Below are 8,092 nucleotides of genomic sequence, written 5' to 3'. Positions count from 1 at the left end.
AAAGTTGTTCAACACCTATTTATTATGCTGGAATGCATCAATAAGCCTTAGACTGATTGAAACTCTTTGAGTATGTATCCTGGGTAGAACCAGTACTTGATATTGTGGAGTGATCAAAGAATGCTCCCACAGTTGGGACAAAACCTGTGACCTCCGGGTTGATATGCAGACACCATGCCCCCTTTGTCATGGCAACCTTTTATTTCAAATTCATTGTGAAAACTCATATGTAAATTAAATGAACACACTTTTGACTTCAAGGCTCAAGATTTCAAGTTTTAATAGTGGCTGTCAGAAAATTGTTAAATGTTATAAAAAGGGATAATACATATAATGGAATACTTTGGTACATTATATTTGAATAGTTTGTAAGTCAAATTATTGGTCAAATTTGCATTTCAACATAATCATGATGATACTTTTTTGGTGTCAAATAGGGGCAAGTATAAGTAAGTAAACACCTCTGTTGCTTTTCCATGCATCGAGCCTTATTAATGGCAACATTATAACACAATCCACTCCTCCCTGTTCAGAGGTAGTGTTCTTTTTGTACCCCACTACTGAGCTAGTATAAAGGTCTGTTATACCTGTAACCTGAAATAATATGGCGCCCTTACTTTGGTTCATGACATGTGTGATCCATTTTACTTTATGACATCATCAGTTACTATCACATCACCAATTTTTAACCAGGTTTTCCGAAGGAAAAAACTGGTTATTAGATTGGCGAATGCGGGCGGGCTGGCTGCTGGCGGGCTGCGGGCTGGCTGGGCGGGCTGGCGGAATAAGCTTGTCCGGGCCATAACTATGTCGTTCATCGTCAGATTTTAAAATCATTTGGCACATTTGTTCACCATCATTGGACGGTGTGTCGCGCGAAATAATTACGTCGATATCTCCAAGGTCAAGGTCACACTTTGAGTTCAAAGGTCAAAAATGGCCATAAATGAGCTTGTCCTGGCCATAACTATGTCATTCATTGTGAGATTTTAAAATCATTTGGCACATTTGTTCACCATCATGGGACGGTGTGTCCCACGAAAGAATCACGTCAATATCTCCAATGTCAAGGTCGCCACGACTAAAAATAGATTTAAAAAAAAAAAAAACTTACAAAGGGGGTTAATTTTTTTTGGTCATTTCAAAAGTTCAGTTTGAGTTTTCTCCCTTTATCAGATTTTTTTTTCACAATGAAAACCTGGTTTTGTGACAATTTTGTCCCTTGTTTATGATTTAAACTTCTTCAGTTACTTCACGTCATCATCAGGTATTCTTTGATATCATCGTTCAATGTGTGAACATTGTTCTGGGAAAACAGGCTTAATGCATGTGCTAAAGTGTAACCCAATATCCCTGTGCAGTCCGCACAGAATAATCAAGACATCATTTTCCGCTTTTTATGGAATTCAAAAGAAGTATTTTTCTAATTGAAAATCCAGTTTAGAAATTGTCATCCCTGATAGGCCTGTGCAGTCCACACAGACTAATATGGGAGGACACCTACTGTCATCCCTGATAGGCTGTGCAGTCACACAGACTAATATGGGAGGACACTAAGCCTACTTTCCCAGAATAAGTCTTATAAGAATGTCCCTATCTGTGAATGTTTGACAAAATCATTCAGTTTGCAGCATATGTTACTGTATGACATCTTCTGTTTGATGACAGCATCTTCAGGGATCATCATCATTATGGCAGCATCTGTTTCTTGAATCAGTGAATTTATGACGTTTATAGTGATTTTTATATCAACCACATTTGCTTATGGCATCATCAGACAGTTTGTAACAGTTTATTTACTTTGTGACATCATAAATCAAAGACATTATTAAATCTGGATGAAATTGACTTCATAATTGACTTTAAACCACCAGTGTGGTTGTGTAACATCATTAGTTATTTTATCATCTTGTTTGTTTGTTACATGGATTACATATTAAACATATTCCAAACAAATCATCATTAATATGATTTACTTAAACTGTTCTGAGTGCAAAAAAAATCTGATGAAGTAAGAAGACATTTGTTTCTTTGACCAATATATTTCCAAATATACTGCAACTTACAATATGAGTGTCAATCTGGGAAAACGGGGCTTAATGCACAGGTGTAAAGTGTCGACCTAGATAAGGCTGTGCAGTTCACACAGACTTATCACAGACAACAATTGCTGCTTATATGGATATTTTGTTTAAAGAAAGTCTCTTCTTTACTAAAATCCATTCTAACTTAGCGGAACATGTCATCCCTGATTAGTCTGTACAGACTTGAGATGCAATAAACCACCTTTTCCAAAAGCGATGCAGAAATATGATTTTGGTGGAATACAATTATGGTTGTAACGATTGGTAGTCATAGCGTGCAATAATAATGTTTTTTCAACCCTCAGTAATCCTTGAGAAGACAATACGAATACCCCGCTCGTTGTCTGTGAAGGCTGCGTCTGTCTTGAAGGGCTTCCTCAACAAAGTAAGTACGGCACTGGAGTGGTGTCTTCCTTGCATGTTATCATTCTGTTCTTGGAAAATAGAAACATGTTGTAAGATTATGGTCTGTTATGAATGATCATAATATTGCATACAATTTTAAATCAGCTATTGAGCTATGCCCTAATCCCCCCAAAAATCAATCATTTTTACGCCTGTGTTGAACGGTCACATGTCGAATGTGCCTAGCAGCCAGTATATATCATACCAGAAGCCCTTTTTTCTGTTTTTAAGCAGTCATGAGGCAGCCATTTTGAGGTTCAGGGGTCACATGATTGGTCACATTATTTATACAAATTTACAAAGTATATGATTTTAAAACTTTTTTCTCTGAAACCGCAAGGCTAAGACGTTGAATATATGGTGTATTACATCATCTATTGATCCTCTACAAGTATCGATAACATTATGCTGCATGGGTTAACATTGGCCATGCCCCAGGGGTCACAAGATTTATATATACTTACATTCATGAATGTAAAAACTTTTAATTTAAATCTGCAATGATCAGGGGTTTTATATTTATTGTGAAACATTGTCAAGTGTTGCTCTGCTAAGTTTTTCGCTAGGTCCAAACTGGCAACGCCCCAGGGATTACATGATTTATAAAGATTTGTATAGTTAATAAGTTTTTAAAAACCTCTGAAAAGGGTAAGGGATTAAATATTTGGCATGAAACGTCACATACAGATTCTCTACAACATTTGTTCAAATCATGCCCCAGGTTAAATGGTGGCCATGGGTTACCTGATTTGTTAACTGTACTGTTTTAGTAAATCACTTTCATAAATAACTTTTTATAATCAACTCTGAAACCACAAGTCCCAGAGCTTTGATATTAGGTAGAAGCATCACATAAAAATCCTGTGCAAGGTTTGATAAAATCATACTCGTTGATCAAAATTGTCCACAGCCAAATGGTCACATTATTTATACAGACTTAGTAAATAACTTTTGACCTTCTTCTCATAAACTGAAAGGGTCAGGGGAGAATTATTCTGATGTAGAACAGCATCTTGTGGTCATTTACAAAAGTGCTCACTCTCCAGTGACAGATAATTAATATAGGATGATATAGTTAAAATTAAAAAGTCTAAACAAAAAATAAATGGCTAGAACATGTTATGTATGAAATGTTACATCACACAGTGGTTCTCTCAACCCCAAAGGTCATGCCCCAGGAGTCAAAATAGTGTGTGGGTAAAGTGGTTTTCATTGAATTGATATTTGGTTTGTGACATTTTCATTGTGGTCCTCTACAAAGATTGTTCAAATTAAACTACTGGGTTCAAAACTGACCATGCCCCACACGGTTTACCGATATTGGGCCTTTTGGTCCTCTTGTTTGTAAGCCTGTACGAAAATGGTCATTCTTATTTACATGTGTTTACCCAAATGCCTTAGTCCATGCCGCTTTCCCTAGCCTGTAAATAAAAACCCTGACCTTAACCCTTTCCCACTCAGAAACAAATTGAAAACGGATTTATGCCACCAGCATGGAGTAACTTGCAGGCTGTTCTGGTTTTATACTTTTTGGTGCTTATTAGTATATTAGGAAGGAATGTAGCATTAAACATTTGAAACTATTTAGAAAAGTCTTAAAGTTAATTGGATTTTTAAGGGACTACAAATGGGTCTAATTGTTGTTTCTGAGTTTGTTAATGATTAAATGTATCTATATCTCTCCAACAGAATCAAAAAGAGCGACTAGGCTGTCACCCACAGGCTGGGTTCTCTGACATCCAGTCTCATGCGTTCTTCCGCTCTATCGACTGGGACGCACTCCAGAACAAGCAGATACCTCCGCCATACAAACCGCAGCTGAAGGGGGGGAACGTGACCTTGAGCACTTTGACCCGGCCTTCACAAACGAACCCGTTCAGTTGACCCCTGACGACCCGTAAGTTGAGACAAACTCTCTGGTAAAAGTGGACATTTTAATGTATTAAGTATAAACTTATCTTTAAACTATATATATATATGTGTTTGATACAGATATTAAGCGCATCTGATTCATTGCCTATTGTTGTGACTTCATTATTGTCTTTTCAGGAAAGTGATTGAGAAATTGACCAATCAGAATTTGACGGCTTGAATACGTGAATCCATTACTGATGTCCATAGAAGATTGTGTATGAGACAGAAAATCTTAGCAATTCAAAAACTGGTATATCAGTTGCTCTCTTTCAACAGCCTCAACCAATCAGAGTGAGGGTCACACATTTGAAATGTCTAGCAATTGGAGATAGTGATATGTTATTCCACTGGCATCAGTAGTAAACAAACTGCAAGCAAAATGTGTGAATGATGAGATGTACTATTTGTTTGCAGTTAAAAATCTTATGCAGTGCATATTCAAAATTGATATTTTAGACGATGTATTATTTGCCATCACAACATGTAAATAGATACCAAATATTCAGCAAGTGTGTATAGTTATGTACTTTTATTGTTTGCTTCACAATATTTGACTTTTTCCAAGTATTATCATATCATTATAATTATTATCATTATAACTATTATTGTTATTTTAATTATTCAAATATGATTTCCCAAATTTCAGTTACAAAAATCATTTCACAAGCAGTTGACACACATTGTGGTTATATGTTAGTGCTTCAATTCTTTTCACTTCTTAAATAAAAATTGACTTAAATGTATTTTAATACTTGTATTTGTGTTAATTCTAACGAAGTTTTTTTCTTCTATGCATGGATTGCTCTTCAGCTAGGTATTGTTTAAAGTGCACTTAATTTTTTCTTGCTCAATCTTCTAAAAAAGCATATGCAAATCTTAAAGCTTATATATTGTAAAAACGTTATTTATACTTAAATTATTGTGCTATTCAAAAAGTTGGATGCAAAAAGGTTGTGTTGAGTACTGGCAATATAATTTATTAGAAATTTAGACTCGTACGTATTAAACTTGTATTTCCATTAGTCAAAGTGTGTCTTAGTTCATGCATGCATATCGGTATAACTCCATATTTTTAATTTATATAGATTTGAAATGAATTTCTATTTTTGTTTTTTAGCTCCACTGGCCAAAGGCCAGCGGGGCTTATGTCATGGTCCTGTGTCCGTCGTGTGTGCGTCCGTGTGTGCGTCCGTGCGTGCGTTAACTTTTTCTTTAAACATCTTCTTCTCCTTAACTACTGGTCCGAATCTGATGAAATTTCTCAGGAATGTTCCTGTGGTGAACCTCTTTCAAATTTGTTCAAATTATGCCCCTGGGGTCAAATTTGACCCTGCCCCGGGGATTCAAAAAATTGAAAATTTGCTTATATAAGGCCTATTTTGTGCAAACTTTAAAAAGCTTCTTGTCCATAACCATTGGGCCAAGGGCTACCAAATTTGGTATATAGTGACATCTTATAGTCCTCTACCAATTTTGTTCAAATGATGCCCCTGGGGTCAAATTTGACCCTGCCCCGGGGGGTCAAAAAATTGAAAATTTGCTTATATAAGGCCTATTTTGTGCAAACTTTAAAAATCTTCATGTCCGTAACCATTGGGCCTAGGGCTACCAAATTTGGTATGTAGTGACATCTTATAGTCCTCTACCAAGTTTGTTCAAATTATGCCCCTGGGGTCAAATTTGACCCTGCCCCGGGGGGTCAAAACATTGAAAATTTGCTTATTTAAGGCCTATTTTGTGCAAACTTTAAAAATCTTCTTGTCCATAACCGTATGGCATAGGGCTACCAAATTTGGTATGTAGTGACATCTTATTGTCCTCTACCAAGTTTATTCAAATTATGCCCCTGGGGTCAAATTTGACCCTGCCCCGGGGGTTAAAAAATTGAAAATTTGCTTATGTAAGGCCTATTTTTTGCAAACTTTAAAAATCTTCTTGTCCATTACCATTGGGTCTAGGGCTACCAAATCTGCCATGTGGTGACATCTTATAGTCCTCTACCAAGTTTGTTCAAATTATGCCCCTGGGGTTAAATTTGACCCCTGCCCCGGGGGGGTAAAAATTGAAAATTTGCTTATATAAGGCCTATTTTGTGCAAACTTTAAAATCTTCTTGTCAATAACCAATTGGCCTAGGGCTACCCAAATTTGCTATATAGTGACATCTTATAGTCCTCTAGCAAGTTTGTTCAAATTATGCCCCTGGGGTCAAATTTGACCTTGCCCCTGGGGTTTAAAACAATTGAAAATTTGCTTATATAAGGCCTATTTTGTGCAAACTTTAAAAATCTTCTTGTCCATAACCATTGGGCCTAGGGCTCCCAAATTTTGTATGTAGTGACATCTTATAGTCCTAGATCAAGTTTGTCAAATTATGCCCCTGGGGTCAAATTTGACCCTGCCCAGGGGGGTCAAAAAATTGAACATTTGTTTATATAAGGCCTATTTTGTGAAAACTTTAAAAATCTTCTTGTCCATAACCATTGGGCCAAGGGCTACCAAATTTGGTATGTAGTGACATCTTATAGTCCTCTACCAAGTTTGTTCAAATTATGCCCCTGGGGTCAAATTTGACCCTGCCCCGGGGGGTCAAAAAATTGAAAATTTGCTTATATAAGGCCTATTTGTGAAAACTTTAAAAATCTTCTCGTCCATTACCATTGGGCCTAGGGCTACCAAATTTGGTATGTAGTGGCATCTAATAGTCCTCTACCAAGTTTGTTCAAATTATGCCCCTGGGGTCAAATTTGACCCTGCCCTGGGGGGTCAAAAAATCAAAAATTTGCTTATATAAGGCCTATTTTGTGCAAACTTTAAAAAATCTTCTTGTCCATAACCGTATGGCATAGGGCTACCAAATTTGGTATGTACTGACATCTTATAGTCCTCTACCAAGTTTGTTCAAATTAGGCCCCTGGGATCAAATTTGATCGTTCCCCAGGGGTCACAAAATTGAACATATGCTTATATCGGGCCCATTTTGTGCAAACTATAAAAATCTTCTTGTCCATAACCATTGGGCCTATTTCTACCAAATTCGGTAGGTAGTGACATCTAATAGTTCTCTACTTAGTTTGTTCAAATTAAGCCCCTAGGAACAAATTTGACCTTGTCCCAGGGGTCACAAAAATGAACATATGCTTAAATAAGGCCTTTTTTGTGCAAACTTTAAAAATCTTCTTGTTCTTAATTATAGAGCTTAGGGCTACTAAATTTGGTATGTAGTGATATCTTATAGTCCTCTACCAAATTTGTTCAAATTATTCCCCTGGGCTCAAATTTGACCCGGCCCCGGGGGTCACAAAACTGAACATATGACGTTTACCAGTGGAGATTACTGCGGCTGTTTGGCTGTGACCAACAACAACATCAACATCTTGTAAACATGAGATAAAACCCTGTCATTTAGTGCCATTTTAGGTCAGATGGTGACTGCTTACAAAGGCATTGAAGTAAGAACATGTGTTATGAATGTTTTTCTTATAAACTGAAAAAAGTCGGGTTTTATTTAAATATGTCGAAAGTGACCATATATCCGGATAAAAATATTTTGGATGACATGTTAATTTCATGTCTTTTTATAGTGTTAAAACCAGTTTAATAATATATTATTGATTTTAAAAACACACCTTCCATGAACATAATTATTTCAAGGAAAGTCAATATATGATACTGCACGGTAAACTCAAA

At 36.4% G+C, this 8,092-nt stretch overlaps 1 long non-coding RNA gene across 1 annotated transcript; it reads left to right on the top strand.

The window, feature by feature from the left end:
- The first annotated feature begins 1,975 nt into the window (after positions 1-1,975).
- On the top strand, positions 1,976-4,729 carry LOC127882403 (uncharacterized). Its single transcript, XR_008050522.1, has 3 exons — positions 1,976-2,469; positions 4,179-4,386; positions 4,539-4,729. It is a non-coding gene; the product is annotated as an uncharacterized LOC127882403 (long non-coding RNA).
- Positions 4,730-8,092: the final 3,363 nt, after the last annotated feature.

The sequence above is a fragment of the Dreissena polymorpha genome, chromosome 5 (genome assembly GCF_020536995.1).
Source record: "Dreissena polymorpha isolate Duluth1 chromosome 5, UMN_Dpol_1.0, whole genome shotgun sequence".
In the NCBI taxonomy this organism is placed as follows: Eukaryota; Metazoa; Mollusca; class Bivalvia; order Myida; family Dreissenidae; genus Dreissena; species Dreissena polymorpha.
Note: the sequence above shows the minus strand (reverse complement) of the source record. Positions and strands in the feature narration are given on the sequence as shown.